The sequence below is a fragment of the Monodelphis domestica genome, chromosome 6 (genome assembly GCF_027887165.1).
Source record: "Monodelphis domestica isolate mMonDom1 chromosome 6, mMonDom1.pri, whole genome shotgun sequence".
Taxonomy (NCBI): Eukaryota; Metazoa; Chordata; class Mammalia; order Didelphimorphia; family Didelphidae; genus Monodelphis; species Monodelphis domestica.
The window spans coordinates 84,778,477-84,803,444 of record NC_077232.1 but is presented as its reverse complement, the minus strand read 5'-3'; the positions used below and the strand labels follow the sequence as shown (position 1 = coordinate 84,803,444).

The 24,968-nt window shown below is 38.5% G+C and overlaps 1 protein-coding gene and 1 long non-coding RNA gene across 3 annotated transcripts in view; one reads left to right on the top strand and one right to left on the bottom strand.

Annotated features, from left to right (window-relative positions):
* ACOX3 (acyl-CoA oxidase 3, pristanoyl) overlaps nt 1-3,142 on the bottom strand; it is a 92,311-nt gene extending 89,169 nt beyond the window's left edge. The window contains exon 1 of one of the 2 annotated variants that reach the window (XM_007496804.3): nt 3,007-3,142. The gene's annotated coding sequence lies outside the window, so the exon portion shown is untranslated. Of the gene's footprint in view, nt 1-2,936 lie in introns of both variants that reach the window. The other variant, XM_001372621.4, reaches the window with a different exon arrangement.
* A 127-nt stretch (nt 3,143-3,269) lies between these two features.
* LOC103093527 (uncharacterized) lies at nt 3,270-5,640 on the top strand. The gene is made up of 2 exons (XR_469228.3): nt 3,270-4,049; nt 5,561-5,640. It is a non-coding gene; the product is annotated as an uncharacterized LOC103093527 (long non-coding RNA).
* Nucleotides 5,641-24,968: the final 19,328 nt, after the last annotated feature.

The following is a 24,968-nucleotide window of genomic DNA, read 5'->3' as shown; positions in this document are numbered from 1 at the left end:
TCCCTTTCCCAAAAATTTTCACTGTCTATTCAATGCCAACCAAATAAAGTATAAACTCCCTCATCTGGCAGTCAAGATAGTTCATGAAATGACATCCTCCTATTTTTCCCAACTCTCCCAACACTATTCCACTAAACATATCCTATACTCCAATTACATTGCACAATTCACCATTATCCAAACATACCCTGCATTTTCCTTTCTTTGTCTTTTTTTTTGTCTTAAAGATGTCATTCCTTCCAATTCTGCTTGTTCAAACCTACTAAAACTTGCAATCTGATGTTATAAGCTTTAAGAACTTGAATCACCTCATCTTCACACTGACAGCATTCCATGAACAATACAAACCCAAATTTATAATTTCTACAAATCCTGCATATATCACATTCCATTAACAAATGCAAGTTGATTTACCAAAAGCCTATTATGAGCAGAGACCATTGTGACAGAACTAGCAGGAACACAAAGTTTGGATCAAATGTGATCTAAAACCCTGATGAAGTGTGTGGTTTAGCAAGAATATCCAAAAGCAACACAAAGAGATATTAATATACAATATTCTATAAGTGCATTAGTTACAAAGTGGGTTAGATACTACAAGTTCCACATTTCATTTTACTTAGAGCCTTCAAGTGACTTCTCTAGGATCTGTCTTTCTTCCTAAATGTTCAGGCAGAGTTTAAAATGTAAACCTCTCCAATTTCTACAGGTAATTTCCAGCTTATGTAATTGTTGGTTGTCTGAGGATTCAAGTCCCTTGAGTATTGGATGATCACAATTACAGTAAAGTGAAGAACTTTTTTTAAAATTTATCCTTACCTCAGATAGCTTTAAAGCTTTAAAGGATAAGTCCAATTCTAGTCTGTTATCATGCTATCAATTACTTCTCATGACTTAATCAACTTCTGTCACAATCAAAACTCTACAAATTATTAATTTCTTTCAGTTTTAAAATTTTATAATCATATGGACCCACCCTGAATTTTTGGCAACAGTATCCCTGAAACAGCTGGTATAGACTATGTTCTAGATGAGAATCAAGGCAAAACAGGTAGTATAAAGCAACTCAGAGCACAGTAATGGCAACCAGCCTGCAACTCAGCCGTTAAGAGGTGTAGCAATTTAGAAATAATTATTATTGTTTTTATCAATGAAGATGACACTTAGATTTCTATAGTGGTTAAAAGGTCATGAATTATTTTCCCCACAAGCATATTTAAGTCTCATTAGCTCCATTTTACTGAGAAGCAAGTATAATGACTTGCCCAAGATCACAGGATTAAAGCTGAGATTTTTTCACAGGTCTAATGACCAATAGTTATTCCACAGGTCTCCTAATGGAAAAAGCCACAGACAAAACTCATGAGAAGAGGAGAGAGATAGAAATTCAGGGGTTTGGAGTCCAGAAGGCCAAGATAACAGAAAAGGACAAATGATTACAAATAATAGGAGGCATAGGATATCTGGGGCACAGGGAGAGACAAAAGACAGAGAGGAACAGAGAAGCACAGAAATGGGACAGAGCCACACTAAGGGGTTAGAACACTAGGAGACAGGTATACATAGGACAGAAATCACAGGAGAACCAACAAACATTTAAAATTGGAAGGGGCTTCAGAAATTATTTACTCCAGTTCTTAACCTAGGGACCTTTGATGAATTTCAGGGGAATGAACTTCATTTAAAAAAATTACATCTTTATTGTTACCAACCTCTACCTGAAATGTAGCATTCACATATTTAAAAATATTATTTTGAGGAGCCCATAAATTTCACTAGATTGTTAAAAGGGTTCATGGGCAAAAAGTAAGACTCCCTTAGATTGCTATAATGCAACTTCCTCATTTTAGAAATGAGGTGCCTGAAGCCCAGAGAGGGTAGTGACTAGCCCAAGATCCAGGAGAAGTAAATGAAGAAACCAAGAGATATAAAAGGGAATGGACAGGGGAAAACTCAGGGCAAAAAAGGACAAGACAGAGGAAAAGTGGGGAGTGGTGGTGGGGATGTCAGAACCCCAGAAAAATACAGGGACCTGGGGTCCTAGAGGAACCTGGGGTACAAAGATAAAGATGGGAGACTCGGCAGAGAGGCACAAAACCAGACATCCAGATAAAAAGAAATAGGATGGAGTATAGACTCAAAGTCTGAGTAGAGGTGAGGCACTGGAGTGGAAAAAGGCAAAAATCAATGGACAGTGAAACAGAGACAACAAGAGAGAGAAGAGAGGTAAAGAGAAAGGCAAGATAGGGACACAGGGACAGGGAAGCAGAGTTCAAGGGCACGGGATCAGAGGTACAGAGGGAAATGAAACAGGGAGCAGAGAGAGGGGAATGGAGAGAACCCAAGACAGAAACACAGGAATGAGGACCCAGGGGATGCAGAGTTTATGGGCACAGTGGGACAAAGGAACATATGGACAGTGAAAGAGGGAATGAAAGGAACAGAGATAGAGAAGGGGGTGGTAAAGAGAAGACAAGGAACCAAGGAACTGCCACAGGGATGGTGGGGCAGGAGGGAAGAGTTTAAGAGCATAAAGAGACAGAAGGACAAATAGACAGTTAAACAGGGGCTTGGGAGAACAGAGAATGCAGGAACGAGAACTCAGGGATAAGGGGGCAGAGTTCAAGGGCACGGGTAGGGAATGGGGGCAAAAAAAGCAAGAGACAAAGACACAGGGACCCGGACGCAGGAAGTCACAAGCGCAGGGACAAGGACAGGACAGCCCAGGATGACGTGAGGATACGAGGGCAGGGGACAGTAAGCAGGTGGGACAGGGAGACATGGAAATAGGCCCTGGGCCAGAAGACAGAGAAGTTCGGGGAGCACCGGACCCATGGACAGGGAGCGGGGTGACAACGCAGCAGGGGGCACTGGGAGACACATTGGTGACGGGGCGGCAAAGACACAAGGAAGTGCAGAGACAAGGACAAACATACTGGCGCCTGTGACGAGTCTTCCACCTCAGAAGAAAGACTGCCACAAGCCTTGGGCGCTCCAACGCCTTACCAGCTCCAGCGGCTGTCCAGCCTCTGCGCTACCCGTGCACTCAGGGATCTTCTAAACCAGTTGGGGACCCGAGACGACTTCAGGCTGGCCGCCTCCTCCCGGCACTCTTACCTCAAGTCTAGGAGAAGGGGCGGGGTGGGGCGGGGCTACAGCTGTAGGGGGCGGGGCGAAAAGGAAACCGCTATCTCCAACACCCTGTCCCCATGCGCTCCGCTCCCTCGCGCAGGCTGAGCTGGCGAGCTGGGACAGACGCCCAAGGAGAGCGACATAAACCGTGGGGATGGGCCTCGTAGACATCATCAGGCAGCGACTCTACTGATCACCTAGGAAACGCTTGGGGCGTTCCCTACCTGGTGTAGGCCCTGAGGAGTGAAAGAGCTCAAGAATTCCCTAGCATGCCTCCTCCAACTTTGCCCTTAACCCCGGAGAAAAGAAATAATGCATAGATACAACCTAATCTTTTTCATCCTCTCTGAGGGCAACAGTATTAATAACAAGAACAACAGTAATAACTAGCAGGCCAAGAAAACCCCAAATGGGATCGCAGAGCCCAAACCCCTTAAAGAAAATATAGCACTATAATGTTTGCAAACCAATTTTACACGTTATCTCATCAGGAGATCTAGGACAGGGCATACATGAGCCACCTTTTTAGAGTGTGGTTGAACATGTACAAAATCTGTGTGCTGTGAGTTTGAGGGGAATCTCCCCAGAAATAATAGCCCGAGAAGTCAAAGAAATGGAACCTTCAAGGTTGTGCTGATTTTGTCTAAAAAGAGAAGTCTTCCACCTAGATATTTAGATGACATTAAGTAGGGATCACCTACCATCAAGATGGTCTGATGAGATTAACTACAGAGAAACACCCCAAAACTAGTATAATCTTTCCCCTCACCCCCAATCACTTGCAATCTGTCTCTACTACCAAAATAAAGAATGACTGATCAGCCTCTCCTAAAACTATTTAAAACTTTACAATTGTATCTCTGCCTTGTTCTTCTTCACCTGTTTCACATGATGAAGTGGCTTTACTCTTTGCCAAGGTTAGCGCCCTCTCTCTACCTCCTCCCACAGATTGCCCCCCTTTGTCATCCCCACTCTTATTTTCAGTTTCTCCCTCTCTACTGGTTCATTTCCTGCATCCTACAAACATCTAGTCTAGTATGCCTCATCCTAAAAAAAATAAAAACCTTCACTCAAGTTTACAGTCCTGCTATCATCCTATATCTCCTCTTCCTTGATTAGCCAAACTCCTCAAAAAAGGTTTACGATAGGTGCCAGCACATCCTTTCCATTCACACTCTTAATCCCTTACAGTCATGTTTCTGATCTTATTCCACTGAAATTGCTCTTCCCAAAATTACCAGTAATCTCTTAGTCACCAAATCCAAAGGCCTTTTATTCAGTCCTTATCCCTTTGACCTCTTGGAAACTTTTGACATTCTTAATCACTCCTTAATACTCTTTTCTCTTTTTTGGGGAGGGGTGGTGGGGGGACATACCAGCTCTCTTGTTTCTTCTTCTACCTATCTGATTACTGCCTTTACTGTCTCTTTTGCTCGAGTCTCATCTAGGCTTTGCCCTCAGACTGTAGGCTTCTCACTGGGATCTGTTCTGGGCTCTTCTCTTCTGCCTATCTTAGTGATCTCACCAGTTCTCATAGATTTAATTGCCGTCTCTATACAAATTGTTCCTAAATCTGTCTATTCTGCCCCAAACTCTCTACTGACCTCCAGTCTTGTATCTCCAGGTGCCATATGTCCCAAACAAAATTCATTATCTTTTCCCCAAATCCTCTCCATCCCACTACCTCTCCTATTATTTTAGGAGGCAACACTATCAGCAATGCCCCCAGCTATTATGGATTCATCATTATCTCTCATGCACACACCCACATCCAAACTGCTGCCACATCCTGTCAATTTCTTTTTTGCAATATTTTCTGTATATCTGACATCATCACCTTACACGTGGATTGCTCTAATAGTCTACTAATGAGTCAGCGTGCCTCATGTTCCTCCCCACTCTAATCCTTCTTCCATTCAGCTACTAAAATGAACCCTAAAGCTCAGGTCCTGCCAAGACAATACATCCCACCCATTTAACTCCAGAAGCTTCCAATTGCCTCTAGGATCACATACAAAACTCTTTGCTTGGCATTCAGATTCCTTCATAACCTAGCCCCATCCTACCTTTCCAGTTCCCCAACACATACTCTTCAATGTAGTGGCACTGGTTATTCAGTGAACAAGACACTCCATCTCTCTGCTTGGCATTTTCTCTGGCTGTATTCCATGTCTGGAATGCCCTCCCTCCTTTATGCTATTTACTGGCCTCCCTGAATACCATTTTCTACTGCAGCCTTTTCAAACCTCTCATTCCCAATGCCTTTTCTCTGATCTTGTATTTATGCTATATAGTCTCTCCTGTAGTCTCTCCCTTTAGATTCTAAACTCCTTAGGAGCAGAGATTGCCTTTTCCCCCTTTTATCCCCAGCAATTAGCACAGAGTCTGGCACATAAAAGGTGCTTAATACTTTATTTTTTTTTAATAGATTGATTCTGCAAGGAATTGAAAGCCTCCTGGTAACCACACTACACCTCAGCTGATGTTAATTAAACTTTTTATCCTCCAGGTTTGCTCCTACCCTCTACTTCCCTCAGTGTGGAGAGAAACTTCTGAGGGATGGAGGGAGAATGGGAAGTTGAGTCAGGAAAGAAAAAACAACCAGATTGGAGGAAAAAAAAAAGACTTGACTGGCCCGTCAATAACACTCACTTTCTGTTTTTTGTTTTTTTTTTATCTTTTTTTTATAAACCTTACCTTCCATCTTAAAATCAATACTGTGTATTAGCTCCAAGGCAGAAGAGTGGTAAGGGCTAGACAATGGGGATCAAGTGACTTGCCCAGAGTCACACAGCTGGGAAGTGTCTGAGGACAGATTTGAACCCAGGACCTCCTTCCTCTAGGCCTAACTCTCAATCCACTGAGCCACCCAGCTGCCCCCAAAACTCACTTTCTAAAGGAGAGAGGATATGGGGCACTGAGGAGGGATGAGTACTGTTTGCCCTTCAGCTTTACTTCCCACTCCAAGCCCACAGTTCTTTGCAGATGCATAAAGCAACAAATGTCAGCTTTAGCCACAGATAGTTCATTTTTCTTTATTTTCCCCATGAGCTTATGGTTTTATTTTTATTCAAGGAGTTTACGTAGCATTTTTATTTTCTGTTTTAAAAAAAAAGAAAATTTTCTTAAATAATTGCTATATGTTTATATTTCTAAATTAATTTTTTTAATTTGTTTTTCTGATTTTAAGTTAATTATTTTTTCCTTCATAACACAGAGTTGAAAATGAAAAATAGTTCAACCGATTTGTTACTTTTGGGAAGAACTTGTGTTTAATTATTTTTTAAAATGCAATTAACTGCTTATTAGGTTGTTAAATTTATATTTAAATATATGACTAGGTGGTATAGTAGATAAAGCACTAAATGCAGTCAGAAAACCTGAGTTCACATTTTTTAAAAATCCCTTACCTTCTGCCTTACAATCAATACTATGAATTAGTTCCATGGCAGAAGAATGGTAAAGACTAGGCAATGGGGGTTAACTGATTTTCCCCAGGGCTAGGCAATGGTGTTAAGTGACTTGGCCAGGGTCACATAGCTAGGAAGTGTTTGAGGTCAAATTTGAACCCAGGACCACCTATCTCTAGACCTGTCTCTCAATCCACTGAGCTACCCAGTTGCCCCCTAAATTCACATCTTACCTCAGATAATTACTATCTGTATGATGGTAGGCAAATTACTTAACCTTCCTTAGTTTCCTCAGATATAGAATAAGGATAATAATGTTGTTCAGTCATTTTTCACTCATTTTCAACCCTTTGGTATCCCATTTGGGGTTTTCTTGGTAGAGATATTAGAGTGGTTTTCCATTTCCTTCTCTAGTTCATTTTATAGGTGAGGAAACTGAAGCAAACAAGGTAGATGACTTGCCCAGGGTCACACAGCTAGGAGGTGTCTGAGGTCAGATTTGAACTCAGAAGATGAGGTTTCCTGACTCCAGGCCGAGCACTCCATCTATTGTATCACCTAGCTACCTCCAAGGATAATAATAGCATCTCCTTTTTCAAGGATATTGTGAAGATCAAGTGAGATATATGAAAACTGTTTTACAAAATTCAAAGCACTATGTAAATGTTAATTATTATTATTATTCCTTTTATACTATGAATTTTCTGTTTAAATTGTTTTTAAATGCTAGTATAAAGGAGCAATAGCAAGAAACAAGATTATATCAGGAAACCTAAAAGTCACAGACAAACTATCCCAAAGATTAGTCGCATAATTTGCAAACTTTATTATATATTAATCAAAACTCATATCCTATAAATATAAGCTGAATTAGGAGAAACTGGGTGCTGCTTGTCCAGGTTCTAGTTTTAGGATATGTAAATTTCAGTAAATTCCAGAACTCCCTGACTCTGGACCAGCAGAACAGCAACAAAAAAGTGGCTAATAACTTTGAAATGATGACTTTGGAGTTTTACCAATAACTCTGCTCTAGATATATAAATGAACTACCCAAGGTATCATAGACAGAAGTTGGTCTGTTTCCCCCCAAAAAAAACCTTTTAAAATGAGACCAAAAACTCCTGTTTACATTGAGTCCATGCTACCTACTACTCCCAACTCTAAATCAGAAATTTTCTGCTCTTTCACTCCTTCATTGACCTCCTCACATTTTGCTATTCCATTCTCCCACCTGAGAGCCATGCCATCTGTTTCTGTGGCCTTCCTCACTTTTCACTCTACTTTTATGAGTTTTTTGCCCCTCTGCATTTAATAAAATAAAATAAGAAATATTCCCTCTGTGTTTAATAAAAATGTAATTGACACCTGTTTCCCACTTGCCAACCACGGTTTTTCCTGGTGAGTACCCAAAGAACTAGCATACTTGTCTCATTTAATAATTTCATAAATTATCAATTCATATTTTTTTCTCCCTCTGGGGTTATATTTGGATTTTTTCATTTGTCCAGAATAATACTTCTGTTTGGGGATTGTAAAAATGGAGATTTGAACCCCAGACTTCAATCCCCAGAAGTCCTTGGTACTTCCCAGAATTCCCTATAATCTCACATGAGTCCTCACCTGAGTGCAAGAACACAATTTGTATTTAAACTGGCTATAACGCCTACTGAGCTCTCTTCTTCTGCTTCTAAGCAAACGCGTCTCTCTACCTGGCAGGAAAGATGTAGTGAGTAGGTTATGAATGGGCTAATGTGCCCTAGGCATGTGCTTTTCTTATTTTGTATTTTCTTATTTCCTTGATTTCTAATAATCTTAATAAACCTCATGAAATAGAATACTTTTTTAGTAGAGAAAGTAATTTAACTGTTACAGGATCTCATTTATTCTGGAGTTGTTATGACTTCTTTTCCTCTCTGTATTATGTACTCTATCTCCAGTCTATTGCATGTTAAGGCAAGTTACTTAATGGTGTCAAAGCAAATAATCATATAGCTATTCATTGATCTGAAATTAAGTATAGTTTCTATTTATTGATAATAATATTTATACCGGTGTTAAAGAAAATCTTGGTTCGTAGCCTCTCTCTAGTCAATAGGCAAACTAAAAGAAAAGCAAAAGGATTTTATTTTTGCACAACAAGGCAGCTTGGAGTTGGGGGCTACTATTGGCTCAGAATTCAAACTGTCCACTGTTTTTATAAGACAGGAATAAGCAACTTCCACATAAGGGTAAGATAATACTGATTGATATACAATTACAATGAGGTGATAGAATTGCCTCAGTTCCTTCCCCATTACAATATCATGTGGAGATGGCAATATTAGTACATGCATGAATGTAAATGTAAATCCCTGAAGGTTTTTCCTGGACCATCATGTCCTACAGGCTGGCTGAACCAATACCCAAAGTCAAAAACGTCATGGGATAACTCAGAATGATGTTGTACCAATGGCTGATTTTGACCAAACAGCTGACCTGCAGAGGTGATAAGAAGGCAACAAGATTGTGCAGTGGATAGAGTGCTGGACCTGGAGTCAGGAAGTCATCTCCCTGAATTCAAATCTGACCTCAGACACTTCCTAGCTATGTGACTCTGGGCAAGTCAACCCTGTTTGTCTCAGTTTCCACATCTGTCGAATGAGCTGGAGAAGGAAATAAACCACTCCAGTATCTTTGCCTCCCAAATGGGGTCACAAAGAGTTGGACCCAATTAACAAACAACTAAACAATAGCAATATAGGTGATAGGTTGCTGATAACTGTCATCAGTAAATTGTTCTAAAGCATTCATAATGGTTTGATAATTCAATACAGCTTGTTTTATATAAGCTTCTTGAAAATATTATGATTTTTTTTTTACAAGATCTTACAAAGTAGAGGGAGACAGACAGAAAGGAGAATAAAAGAAATAATTTAGAGAGCAATTGGGTGTCTCAGTGGATAAGAGAGCCAGACCTGGATATGGGAGAGCCCCAATTCAAATTTGGCCTCAGACACTTCCTAATTGTGTGACCCTGGGCAAGTTTCTTAACCTCAATTGCCTGGTCCTTACCACTCTTCTCCCTTGGAACTGATGCTTAATATCAAGTCTAAGACAGAAAGAAAGGGTTTTTTTTTTTTTAAACTAAGAAATAATTTGGTCAGAAAAGAGCAAATCCTAATTTTATTATCATTTCAATGGAATTTTTTTGCTTTCAATTTTAATTCATTTTTTGGTTAAAAATATTTTTTTTCATCTTTAGTTGGAGTTTTTTTAATTGTTACCTTTCTTCGTTTTATAAATGCAAATCCAAATGGCATAATATATGGTCTATTTTTGTAAAGATGCCATTAAAAAACTTTTAGAATATGTATATGCCTTTATTTTTCCATTCAGTAATCATTAGGATTCTATCAGATATAACTTTTGTAAACTTATTTAGGTCCTTTATTTCTCATTCATCTTTTTGATAAATGTATGTAGTTGTGCTAATATATGACAAGGATTTTAAACTATGACCAGAGAGGATTTATACCAGGAATGTAGGAATGGTTCAGTATTAGGAAAATTAGCAATAAATGCTGACCATATCAATAATAACAAAAATCATATAATTATATCAATATATGTAGAAAAAAGTCTTTGGCAAAATACAATGTCCACTCCTATTGAAAACATTACAGGCATAGGAATTAATGAAAATTTTCTTAATAAAAAGTAGTGTCCATCTAAATCCAAGAGCAAGCATTATGTATAAGACAGATAAACTCGAAGCATTTCCAATGTGAAAATGAAATTAACTCTCCCTGAGTGTGAAAATTAAATTAACTCTTCCCCTGACCAATTTCTAGATTTAATCACCAGAAGGGTAAATACCCCACTTTATACTTGAGTGGGGGAGGTCCCTGACCTGTGAAGATTGGATTTGGCTCTCCCCAGATTATAACAATGAAGGTACTTAGCTCTTTCTTTATAGTGAAGATTAAATTGTAACCCCCTGATAATTTTTAGATTTTAATCCCCAAAGTGTAAACCCAGTACTTAAAGTCCACAAAAAGGTATGGACTAACTACAAAAAGGTGTGAACTAACCACAGAAAGGTATGAACATCCATTTCACACATTGAGTGGGAGGTCTGTGACCCACCTGTGAAAGAGTGGCCAGTCCTGGAAAGGAGTGTCTGCTATTGTTGGTAGACATAAAATTTAGGAGACATGACACAAGAGAAAAAGGTCTTTGAATAGTGGAAACAGAGACAAACAGAGAAGATCAGTCACTTGGGTTTAGATTGGAATCAATCAGTCACTCGGAGTTGAACTGGAAGACAGTCACTTGGAGTTGGAGGGAAGACAGACACTTGAGGAGAGACTGGAAGTCAGACCCTTAGACTTGGAGTGAAGACACTTGGCTATGGAACTGGACCCCTGGAGGAGCTCACTCAGGAGACCTCAGACTTCTTTCCCTTTAAAGGGTCACTGTAGTGAGTGTAAAGGCTGACTTAGCTCCTTGCCTTTTCTGGAGGTGTGAACCTCAGAGAAAGGCCTATCTTCTTCAGACTCTTTTCCTCTAACTAGTGCCTTAGAATTTCTACCTGGGTCAGAGGAAGCTGTAGCTTTCTCTCTCCCATTTTTTCTCTTCCTTAATATCTTCCCTCTATTGAAAAATAAACTACCATAAATTACATTTTACTTTAGTAAATTCATTTTGAGATTTAGTCATTAAATCCTTGTGACCACCAATTAAATATTCATTCCAACCAATAAATTTTAACAGACCCGTGTGTGATAGTAGGTGACAAATCAGAATCAACTGAATGCCCTCTGGGAATTCCTAAGCAAAGCTTGAGCTGTAATTGGTACACATAAAAGTAGAGGAAGGCACAGGAAGTAATGCAAAAGCAGTGTCTTTATTTTTTTTTTGTACTCTTTTTTAATTTTTTTTTAAATAGTATTTTATTTGATCATTTCCATGCATTTTTCATTAAAGACAAAGATCATTTTCTTTTCCTCCCTCCCACCCCCCGTGGCCGACGTGTGATTCCACTGGTATCATATGTGTTCTTGACTTGAACCCATTGCCATGTTGTTAGTATTTGCATCAGAGTGTTCGCTCCGAGTCTTTCCTCTGTCATGTCCCCTCAGCCATTGTAGTCAGGCAGTTGCTTTTCATTGGTGTTTCTATTCCCTCAGTTTGTCCTCTGCTTTTGGATAGTGTTTTTTTCTCCTTGATCCCTGCAGATTGTGCAGGGACATTACACCACCACTAATGGAGAAGTCCATTACGTTCGATGATACCACAGTGTGTTTGTCTCTGTGTACAATGTTCTCCTGGTTCTGCTCCTCTCGCTCTGCATCACTTCTTGGAGGTTGTTCCAGTTCACATGGAAATCCTCCACTTTATTATTCCTTTGAGCACAATAGTATTCCATCACCAACATATACCACAATTTGTTCAGCCATTCCCCAATTGATGGGCATCCCCTCATTTTCCAATTTTTGGCCACCACAAAGAGCGCAGCTATGAATATTTTTGTACAAGTCTTTTTGTCCATTATCTCTTTGGGGTACAAACCCAGCAGTGCTATGGCTGGATCAAAGGGTAGACATTCTTTTATCGCCCTTTGGGCATAGTTCCAAATTGCCCTCCAGAATGGCTGGATCAGTTCACAACTCCACCAGCAATGAATTAATGTCCCTACTTTGCCACATCCCTTCCAGCATTCATTACTTTCCATAACTGTCATGTTAGCCAATCTGCTAGGTGTGAGGTGATACCTCAGAGTTGTTTTGATTTGCATCTCTCTGATTATAAGAGATGTGGAGCACTTCTTCATGTGCTTATTAATAGTTTTGATTTCTTTATCTGAAAACTGTCTATCCATGTCCCTTGCCCATTTATCAATTGGGGAATGGCTTGATTTTTTGTACAATTGATTTAGCTCTTTATAAATTTGAGTAATTAAACCTTTGTCAGAGGTTTTTATGAAGATTTTTTCCCAACTTGTTGTTTTCCTTCTGATTTTAGTTACATTGCTTTTGTTTGTACAAAAGCCTTTTAATTTGATGTAGTCGAAATTATTTATTTTACATTTTGTGATTCTCTCTATGTCTTGCTTGGTTTTAAAGTCTTTCCCCTCCCAAAGGTCTGACATGTATACTATTCTGTGTTTACCCAATTTACTTATGGTTTCCTTCTTTATGTTTAAGTCTTTCACCCATTTTGAATTTATCTTGGTGTAGGGTGTGAGGTGTTGATCAATTCCTATTCTCTCCCACACTGTCTTCCAATTTTCCCAGCAGTTCTTATCAAATAGTGAATTTTTGTCCCAAGACCTGGGATCTTTGGGTTTATCGTATACTATCTGGCTGAGGTCGCTTTCCCCCAGTCTATTCCACTGATCCTCCTTTCTGTCTCTTAGCCAGTACCAAATTGTTTTGATGACTGCTGCTTTGTAATATAGTTTGAGGTCTGGGACTGCTAGGCCCCCCTCATTAGTGTTTTTTTTCATTATTTCCCTGGATATCCTTGATCTTTTGTTATTCCAAATGAACTTTGTTATGCTTTTTTCCAAATCAGTAAAGAAATTTTTTGGGAGTTCCATGGGTATGGCACTAAATAGATAAATAAGTTTGGGCAGGATAGTCATTTTTATTATGTTGGCTCTTCCTACCCATGAGCAGTTAATGTTTTTCCAATTGCTCAAGTCTAGTTTTAGTTGTGTGGCGAGTGTTTTGTAGTTGTGTTCATATAGTTCCTGTGTTTGTCTTGGGAGGTAGATTCCTAGGTATTTTATTTTGTCTAAGGTGATTTTGAATGGGATTTCTCTTTCTAGTTCTTGCTGCTGAGCTGTGTTGGAGATATATAGAAAAGCTGATGACTTATGTGGGTTTATTTTGTATCCTGCAACTTTGCTAAAGTTGTTGATTATTTCAATTAGCTTTTTGGTTGAATCTCTAGGATTCTTTAAGTAGACCATCATGTCATCTGCAAAAAGTGATAACTTGGTCTCCTCCTTGCCTATTTTGATGCCTTCAATTTCTTTTTCTTCTCTAATTGCTACTGCTAGTGTTTCTAATACAATGTCAAATAGTAGAGGTGATAATGGGCATCCTTGTTTCACTCCTGATCTTATTGGGAATGCATCTAGTTTATCCCCATTGCAAATGATATTAGCTGATGGTTTTAGATATATACTGTTTATTATTTTTAGGAATGACCCTTCTATTCCTATGCTTTCTAGTGTTTTTAATAGGAATGGGTGTTGTATTTTATCAAAGGCTTTTTCTGCATCTATTGAGATAATCATGTGGTTCTTGTTGGTTTGCTTGTTAATGTGGTCAATTATGTGGATGGTTTTCCTAATATTGAACCAGCCCTGCATCCCTGGTATAAATCCTACTTGATCATGGTGGATGACCCTTCTGATCACTTGCTGAAGTCTTTTTGCTAGTATCCTATTTAAGATTTTTGCATCTATATTCATTAGGGAGATTGGTCTATAGTTTTCTTTCTCTGTTTTTGACCTGCCTGGTTTTGGAATCAGTACCATGTTTGTGTCATAAAAGGAGTTTGGTAGAACTCCCTCTTTGCTTATTATGTCAAATAGTTTGTATAGTATTGGGATTAACTGTTCTCTGAATGTTTGATAGAATTCACTGGTGAATCCATCAGGCCCTGGGGATTTTTTCTTAGGAAGTTCTTTGATGGCTTGGTGGATTTCATTTTCTGATATGGGATTATTTAAGAATTCTATTTCCTCTTCTGTTAGTCTAGGCAATTTATATTTTTGTAAATATTCATCCATATCACCTAGGTTGGTATATTTATTGCCATATAGTTGGGCAAAGTAATTTCTAATGATTGCCTTAATTTCCTCTTCCTCAGAGGTGATGTCCCCCTTTTCATCTTTGATGCTGTTAATTTGCTTTTCTTCCTTCCTTTTTTTAATTAGATTGACCAGTACTTTGTCTATTTTGTTTGTTTTTTCAAAGTACCAGCTTCTTGTCTTATTTATTAAATCAATAGTTCTATCACTTTCAATTTTATTAATTTCTCCCTTAATTTTTAGGATTTCTAGTTTGGTTTTCTGCTGGGGGTTTTTAATTTGGTCACTTTCAAGTTTTTTTATTTGCATTTCCAATTGATTGATCTCTGCTCTCCCTAGTTTGTTAATATATGCACTCAGGGATATGAATTTACCTCTGATTACTGCTTTGGCTGCATCCCAAAAGGTTTGAAAGGATGTCTCGCCATTGTCATTTTCCTCGATGAAATTATTAATTGTTTCTATGATTTCTTCTCTAACTAAACGATTTTGGAGTATCATACTGTTTTTACCTCTTTCTTATTTATTTTTTGATTTGATTTATCTAAATTTGATAATGGTTGGTTTAAGTCTCCCACTAATATGGTTTTACTATCTATTTCTTCCTTCAATTCTCCTAGTTTCTCCATTAGAAATTTGGGTGCTATATTATTTGGTGCATATATGTTGATTAGTGATATTTCCTCATTATCTAAAGTCCCTTTTAACAAAATATAATAACCTTCCCTATCCCTTTTGATCAGGTCTATTTTTGCTTTGGCTTTATCAGATATCATGATTGCCACTCCTGCCTTCTTTCTGTCACTTGAGGCCCAGAAGGTCTTACTCCATCCTTTAATTCTGACCTTGTGGGTGTCTACCCGCCTCATGTGTGTTTCTTGGAGACAACATATGGTAGGGTTTTGGATTCTAATCCATTCTTCTATTTGTTTACGTTTTATGGGTGAGTTCATCCCATTCACGTTCAATGTTATGACTGTCACTTGTGGACTCCCTGGCATTTTGATATCCTTCCCTAATTCTAACCTTTCTTCTTCAGCTCTACCTTTTAGTCCAGTGATTTACTTTAAATCAGTCCCCCTTGTATTTCCCTTTCTACCCCCCTCCCTTCTAATTCCCTCCCTTATTTTCCCCTGTAGTCTTTTTAAAAATTCCCCCCCCACCCTCTCCCTCCCTTGTACTGCTTCCCTCCTCACCAGTCTGTTTTTTACCCTTCTACTCCTCTGTAGGGCTCAAATCTATTCTCTTCCCCAATGGATTGGATTGTTCTTCCCTCTCTGGGTCAGTTTCAAAGTACGTAAGAGTTGAATATTTCCTATCTCCGACCTCTTTACCCTTCCAGTGTATCGATGTTCTCCCCCCTCCCGCCATGAGCTTCTTTGTGACATATAAATTTACCCCCATTTGTTTCTTTTCCCATTTCTTTTAGTCATAACCTCTTTTCTTTTTTAGCTTTAGTCATGTATATATATATATACATACACATGTATATGTATTTATGCATGCATATCTCTATATACCTATTTATGTCTTGTCCTTTCATCCTATACAGTTTGTCCCTTCCCTCTGAGTGTAGTTCTTCTAGCTGCTTAGGTGATAGCAACAGTTTTTAAGAGTTGCCAATGACCTCTTTTCTCATAGGGATACATATCATTTTAACTTATTGAGTCTCTTAAAAAAAACCTTTGTTGTTGTTGTTGTTTTTCCCCTCTTTTTTAATTACCTTTTGATGATTCTCTTGAATTCTGTGGTTGGACTTCAAATTTTCTGTTCAGGTCTGGTCTTTTATTTATGAATGCTTGGAATTCCTCTGTTGTGTTAAATGACCATACTTTCCCCTGTAAGAATATAGTCAGTTTTGATGGGTATTTTATTCTTGGCTGTAGGCCTAGTTCCCTTGCTTTCCAGAATATCATATTCCATGCCTTTCGGTCCTTCAGTGTAGATGCAGACAGATCCTGTGTTATCCTCACTGTGTTTCCATGGTATCTGAATGGTTTCTTTTTGGCAGCTTGTAATACCTGTTCTTTTATCTGATTGTTTTTGAATTTGGCTATAACATTTCTTGGTGTTGTCAGTTGGGGATTAAAAACAGGGGGTGATCTGTGGATTCTTTCAATCTCCACTTTCCCCTCTTGTTCTAGGATTTCGGGACAGTTTTCCTGGATAATTTCCTCTAGTATTATGTCCAGGCTTTTTCTTTTGTCGTGGTCTTCTGGTAGTCCAATTATTCTTAAATTGTCTCTTCTTGAACGATTTTCTAAATCGTCTGTTTTGTGAATGAGATGCTTCACATTTTCCTCAATTTTTTCATTCTTTTTGTTTTGTCTTATAGTGTCCTGCTGCCTTGTGAGGTCACTTGATTCTAGTTGTTTTACTCGGGTTCTTAAAGATTGGATTTCATCTTTGGCTTTTTGGTCGTCTTTTTCCTTCTGTTCTGAGTTTCTTTGAAGATTGTCTTTCATCCTCTTTATCTCTTCTTTCATCTCCTTTGCTTCATCTTTCATCTCCTTTGCCTCATTTTCCAGCTGGATGATTTTGGCTTTCAGGACACTATTTTCTTGTTTTAGTTCAAGTGCCTCTGTATCCAGATGACTTATCTTAATTTTTAAGTTCTTTTCCCAATTGTCTTCAGCCTCTCTTAGCTGTGTTTTGAGTTCTTCCACAGCCTGTATCCAATTCGCTGGGATTTCTGGTTTATCGTTTGCTGATCTCTCCCCCTCTGTTCCATTTGGTGAGTAGTAGCTGTCTATTGTAGTTTCTTTCTTCTGTTTCTGTTGTTTGTTCAAATTCACCCCTTCTTTCCTCCCTGTATTTGTCTGTGCTCTTGTTCCTCTCATTTTTCTGTTTTTTAGGGACTTCTATCAGTCTCCCCTCTTGGAGCTTTAACAGAGGATCTCTTGGTGTAATCTCTGAGGGAGGGTTGTTGGGGGTTTGAGCTTTCCTGTCCTCTGGAGGCTTTTGATTGGCTTAAAGTTCAGCAGTCAGTGAGGATGGATGGGGAGCCTGGGCTTCCCTGTGTTCTGGAGACTTTTGATGGGATTGAGTTCAGCTTATTTGGGATGGGTTTATTCTGAGTTTTAAACTTCCTGGATGGCTGGAGCAGATATGGAGGATCTCTAAAGCTCTAGCCAGGCTGCCAGGTCTATGCTCCTTCTAGGCTGCCATCTTGACTTCGCCTCTAGGTTTCTGTTTTTTCAGAAGACCCAGCTCTCTAAGGGGGTAGGGGTTGTGGCTTGCCTGGACTCTGAGGGCTCCTGATGAGATTAGGTTCAGGTGGTTCTTTCAGAAGACCCTGCTCTCTAAGGGGGGAGGGGTCGTGGCTTGCCTGGACTCTAATGGCTCCTGATGGGATTAGGTTCAGGTAGTGTGGGCCGAATGATCCCGGAGCCAAAAAAGAAGAAAGAAAAGCAGCAACCTCCTCTTCCACAGTCTGTGTTGAATGCCCGGAAACTGGCCCGGGTTATTTTCAAGGCAAGCTCCCCGGAACACCCCCCTTGCCAGCCCTGAGTTTTCTGTCCTCTCAGCAGCTCTAAGGGCTCCTGATGGGATTAGGTTCAACTGGTTCTTTCAGAAGACCCTGCTCTCTAAGGGGGGAGGGGTAGTGGCTTGCCTGGACTCTGATGGCTCCTGATGGGATTAGGTTCAGGTAGTGTGGGCCGAATGATCCCGGAGCCAAAAAAGAAGAAAGAGAAAAGCAGCAACCTCCTCTTCCTCAGTCTGTGTTGAGTGCCCAGAAACTGGCCCGGGTTACTTTCAAGGTAGGCTCTTCGGAGCCACCCCTTTGCCAGCCCTGAGCCCTCTGTCCTTTCAGTAGCTCTGAGGGCTCCCGATGGGATTGGGCTCAGCTGGTGCCCCGAAGCTGGGACCTCCCCCAAGACCCAGAGGGAAGAACCCAGCCAGGAGGCCACAGGCTTCCCCCTTCTCTCTATGCTTCCCTGCCGTCTGTGTTGGGCGCTCCGGAGACTGGCTCAGGTTGCTTTCAAGGTGAGTCCTCAGAGCCCTGAGGTTCCCGCTGCTGCCTTGGGCTCAGCACTCTGGGTTGGGGGGGATGGGTCCTGGGACCTTCTTTCTGTCTACCCCTTAGATCTGAGTGATCTAGGGTTCTGGCTTTTGGGGTGTGGTACCTTTTGATCCAGGTCCAGGAGGAGGTTTCCCCAGGTCTATCCTGTTGTTCAGCTTGAATTTCGGTGGCCTAGGAGCACTTTGTTTGCGATCAGTAGGGAAGGGTTTCGGAGGTCTGAACTTTCGCTGCTTCTACACCGCCATCTTGACCGGAAGTCAAAAGCAGTGTCTTTAAAAAGGAGTTACCACATCCTACGGAGGGGGGGTCTTCTGGAGTTCAAAGTTCGAGTTGGAGGCTGGTGAAGAATCTGCTAACTGGACCTGAGATCTTGGGCTTGGTGGGACTGTTCCTAAATCTCTCCCTTTGAATTGACACATGGTGAGTAAAAAAAGGCTGACTCCTTTCCTTGGATTTTCTGAAGGAACTAGCCTCAGGAGTATAAAAATTAAATTATATCTCTAATAATGAAAATATTATATTTTATGAGGTTAACTAAGGATCATTAGAAATCAAGGAATAAAGATGATACAAAATAAAAACCACATGCCCATGACTGATTAGCCCATTTAAAATCCCCAAACTTAGCTTACCACTATACTTGCTGCATCATTGCAAAGAAAGCGAGCCTAGGAGGTGTTACTGCCAGTTAAATACCAATTGTGATCTCACCAACGTGGAGACTCAGGAGAGATTATAGGGAATTTGAGGAAATACCAAGGACTTCTGGGGAATAAAGTCTAGGGTTCAAAATCTCCATTTATATAGGAGAGACATACTCTCTTGAGAGAGGCTCTCTTGAGAGAGGGATTCTTGAGAATCCCCAGGTCCTCAGCTCAAAGCCAAGGCCTCTCCAGCTAAAGGCTAATTAGCCCTGCCTGGGTTGAGCCAGGGGCTAGAGCAAAATACTTAGCGTATAGGCTAGATATCTTACCCTATCCTCTCTCTTATTTTTCTTACTTTCACTCTTTCTATATTTTATAAATAAAGTGTTAAAATAAATTTTGGGGGGGTTTATTAAATTCTTGGTGACCCTATTCTTTAGTGTTCCAGTCTAACCTTTTATATAAACCCCCTCAATTTCTACCCCTAACATCAATAAGATTAGGAATGAAGCAAGGATGTCCATTATCACCACTATTATTCATATTGTACTAGAAAAGCTAGCTATAACAAGAAAACAAGTAAAAGAAGTTAAGGGAATAAAAATAATTAATGAGAAGACAAAACTATTATATTTTGTAGATGATATGCTTAAAGAACCCTAGAGAATCAACTGAAAAAACTAATTGAAACAATGAACAACTTTTGGAAATTGCAGGATATAAAATAAATTCACATAAATCATCAGTACTTCTGTATACTACCAACAAAACTTAGCAAGAAGATAAAAAAAGAGAAATTCCATTTAAAATAACTGCAGAGATGAAAGTATATGATTTTAAAATTGTTTATTTGGGTTTATGTTTTGGGGTTTTGGTTTTAGAATATTACTCACTTACAAAAATGAACAATATAAAATAGGTTTTGCATGATAATACATGTATAACCCAGATGGAATCAACAGCTAGCACCAGGAGGGAGAAGAGAGGGAGGGAGATAAGTTTGATCATATAACTTAGGAAAACTTGAGTAGAAATTTGTTATTACATGTAATTGGTAAATATATATAAAAGAAAAAACTGCAGACAATATGAAATATTTGGGACTCTATCTGCCAAGACAAACATGAGATTAAATTAACACAATTACAAAACATTTTTCACATAAAAAAGATGGGTCTAAACAAGTAAAGGAATGTTAATTGCTCATTAATTAAAGGCCAAGGCAATATAACAAAAATGATAATTCTACCTAAGTTAATCTATGTATTTAGTACCATGTCAAACTACCAAAGAATTGTTTTATAGAACTTGAAAAAATGATAACAAAATTCATCTGGAAGAACAAAAGGTCAATGATTATCAAAGGAATTAAAGAACAAAATGTTAAGTTCCAGATTTCAAACTATGTTCCAAAGCAGAAATCAGTAAAACAATTTGGTTCTGACTATGAAATAGTGATGGATCTAAGTCGGTTGAAAAATATAAATCTATTTTACTCAACAGGAAAATAGGAGGGAAAGGGAATAAGAAGAGAGGGAAGTGATGAAAGGGAGGACAGATAATAGGAGAAAGTGGAATAGATTAAGTATACAAATTATGGTTGGACTGAATATATTTAATTGGTTGCCAGGGATTTAATTACTAAATCCCAAAAATGAATTACTAAAGTCAGAATGGAATTTATGGTGGTTTATTTTTCAATAGAGGGAAAATATTACGGATGAAAGAAAGAGGAAGAGAGAGAGAGAGAGAGAGAGGGAGAGAGAGAGAGAGAGAGAGAGAGAGAGAGAGAGAGAGAGAGAGAGAGAGAGAGAGCGTAAGCAAGTGAGCTCCGGCTTCCTCTGAGCCAGGTAGGAATTCAAAGGCTCCAACCAGAAGAAAGGAGTCTCAAGATGATGGTCCTTTTCTGGAGGCCAAGGAAAGGAAGTCAGCCTCTACACTCACCACGTGTCAGTTCAATCAGCAGATTCTTTATCAGCCTCAACTCCAGGACAGCTGCTTCTTACAGGAGGCTTAACTCCAATGGTGTCTCTTTCAAACTCCCAGAAGAACCCCCTTCAGGCCCTTGTTTCTTTCTTTTAAAGGCCTTTTTTCTTGCATCATTTCCCCTAATTCCACATCTACCAATCACAGCTGATGCTCTGTTCTAAGACGGCCCAGAAAGCAGTTAGTCAATTCTAATTCGTTACCCACTATCGCACATGTGGGGCACAGACCTCCCACTTCATGATTAAGGGGGATATGTATACCTTTGGTGATTAGATCTAACATGGGCAGATCTTCCCACTCAACTTTAAGTATTGTGTTTGCATTTTGGGGGATTAAATCTAAAAAATAGTCAGGGGATTACAATTTAATCTTCATAATCAAGGAAGAGCTAAGTACCTTCATTGTTACAATCAGGGGAGAGTCAAATCCAATCTTCACAATATGACCATATGTAATATAGTATTTGATAAATCCAAAGATCCAAGCTTTCAGATGACTCTTTTGGTGGTGGCAAAGAATTGGAAATTAAAAGGAGGACTACTGTAAGGTAAGGAAGAGAGATGCCAGCCTGATTGACAGATCAGTCAGAGAAGTAGTGGGGGAAGGGGAGAGAATGCTGTAAATTCTGAGAGCTGGTTGGAACTTTGAAGCCAACTGACATGAGGAGTTACTTCCAGCCTGGGAAGTGAAGAGGGAAGGTGGTTTTCTGGGAGCAGGAACACTAAGTTGCTAAAGTTGTTGATTATTTCCACTAGCTTTTTAGTTGATTCTCTAGGATTCTTTAAGTAGACCATTATATCATCTGCAAAGAGTGATAGCTTGGTCTCCTTATTGCCTATTTTAATACCTTCCATTTCTTTTTTCTCTAATTGCTACTGCTAGTGTTTCTAGTACAATGTTAAATAATAGAGGTGATAATGGGCATCCTTGTTTCACTCCTATTCTTATTGGGAATACTTCTAATTTATCACCATTGCAGATAATGTTTGTAATGGTTTTAGATATATACTGTGTATTATTTTTAGGAAAGGCCCTTCTATTCCTATACTTTCTAGTGTTATCAATAGGAATGAGTATTTTGCTAAATGGTTTTTCTGCATCTATTGAGATAATCATATGATTTTTGTCAGTTTACTTGTTGAAATGGTCAATTATGTGAATGGTTTTCCTAATATTGAACCATCCTTGCATTCCTGGCATAAATCCCACCTGATCACAATAAATAACTCTCATGATCACTTGCTGGAGTCTTATTGCTAGTATTCTATTTAAGATTTTTGCATCTATGTCCATTAAGGAGATTGGTCTATAGTTTTCTCTGTTTTTGATCTACCTGGCTTTGGAATCAGTGCCATATTTGTGTCACAAAAGGAAATTGGTAGAACTCCCTCTTTATTTATACTGTCAAATAGTTGGTATAGTATTGGGACTCGTTGTTCTTTGAATGTTTGATAGAATTCACTTGTGATTCCATCTGGTCCGGGGATTTTTTCTTAGGGTGTTCTTTGATGGCTTGTTCAATTTCTTTTTCTGATATGGGGTTATTTAGGCATTCTATTCCTTCTGTTAATCTAGGCAATTTATGTTTTTGTAAATATTCATTCATATCACCTAGATTGCCATATTTATTACCATATAATTGGGCAAAACAGTTTTTAATGATTGCCTTAATTTCCTCTTCAGAGGTGAGATCTTCCTTTTGATCTTTGATACTGTTTTTTTTGAAAATTTTATTTAATTAACTTAGAATATTTTTCTATGGTTACAAGATTCATAGCCAATATGCAATTCCTCTGTTTTTACATCTGTCATTGATCAAGACTCATTTCTATACTATTAATATTTTCACTAATGTGATCATTTAGAGTATATCACCAATCATATTTGATACTGTTAATTTGGTTTTCTTCATTCCTTTTTTAAATTAGATTAGCCAATACTTTGACTATTTCATTTGTTTTTTTCCCCCAAAGTACCAGCTTCTAGTCTTATTTATTCATTCAATAGTTCTTTTACTTTTGATTTTATTGATCTCTCCTTTAATTTTTAGGATCTCTGATTTAGTTTTCATCTGGGGATTTTTTAATTTGTCCACTTCTTCTAGTTTTTTAATTTGCATGCCTAATTCATTGACCTCTGCCTTCCCTAAGTTGTTAACATATGCACTCAAGAATATCAATTTCCCCCTGAAAGGATGTCTCATCATTGTCAATTTCCTCAAGGAAATAATTGTTTCTATGATTTTTTCTTTAACCAATTTTGGAGAATCATATTATTTACTTTCTAATTAATTATTGATTTACTTCTCCATATACCTTTACTAGTTATTATTTTATTGCATTATGATCTGATAAGTTTTCATTTATTATTTCTGCTCTTTTGCACTTGTTTGTAATGTTTTTATGACCTAGTACATGGTCAATCTTTGTGAAAGTATTATGTGCTACTGAAAGGTGTATTCCTTTTTGTCCCTATTTTTCTCCACATATCTATTAACTCTAATTCTGTTAAGATCTCATTCACATCTCTTACCTCTTTCTTATTCATTTTTTGGTTTGATTTATCTAGTTCTGATAGAGGAAGGTTCAGGTCTCCCACTAGTATAGTTTTACTATCTCTTTGGTCCTTGTACTCCACTAGTTTCTCCTTTACAAATCTGGATGCTATACCATTTGGTGCATACATGTTGAGTATTGATATTTCCTCATTGTCTATACTGCATTTTATCAGAATGTAATTACCTTCCCTATCTATTTTAACTAGATCTATTTTTACTTTGACTTTGTCAGATATCATGATTGAGACTCCTGCCTTCTTTTTCTCAGTTGATGTCCACTAGATTTTGCTCCAGACTTTTAGCTTTACCCTGTGTGTGTCCATCTGCCTTATGTGTGTTTCTTGTAGACAACATATGACAGCATTTTGGTTTCTAATCCCCTCTAATATTTGCTTCCATTTTATGGGTGAGTTCATCCCATTCACATTCAGAGTTATGATTACCACCTGTGTATTCCCCAACATTTTAATTGCTTCTTCTAGTACTGACCTTTCTTCTTCACTATTTACTTTTACACCTTTACACCAGTGTTTTGTTTTTAATCAGTTCCTTTAATTCCCACCCTTATTTTACTTTCCTGTCCCCCTTCTTATTCCCCTCTTATTTTTCTTTAGGGTCTTTTTAAACTACCCCCAACACTTTCCCTCCTTTGTATTGCTTCCCTCCCCACCAATCTGTTTGTTACCCTTCTACTTCTCTGTAGGGCACAAATCAATTCTCTGCCCCAGTGGATCTGATTGTTCTTACTTCTTTGAGTCAAATTCAATGCATGTAAAAATTAGGTATTTCCTGTCTCCAACATCTTTACCTTTCCAGTGTATTGGTGTTCTCTGCCACTCCTGCCATGCAATTCTTTATGAAATATAAATTTACCCCATTTTGTCTCTTTTCTCACTTCTCTTGGTATGAACCTCTTTTTTTACCTCTAGTTTTATATGTATATGTATATATATATATATGCAAGCATATATATATATATATATTTTGACATTTTGTCCTATATAGTTTGTCACTGTTCTTTCTAAGTATAGTTCTTCTAGCTATCCACATGATAATAACAATTTTTAAGAGTTACCAATACCATATTTTCTTATAGGAATACAAATAATTTCAACTCATTGGGTCCCTTAATTATCCTTTTTTATCCCTTTCTTAATTACCTTTTGGTGATTCTCTTGAGTTCTGTGTTTGGAGTCCAGTCTTTTCTTTATGAATGCTTGGAAGTCTTCTATTTTATTAAATGACCACACTTTCCCCTATAAGAATATAGTCAGGTTTGCTGGGTAGTTGTTTCTTGGTTGCAGACCCAGTTCCCTTGCTTTATGGAATATCATATTCCTTGCCTTTCAGTCCTTCAGTGTAGATTCAGCCAGATCCAATGTTATCCTAACTGTGGTTCCATGGTAAC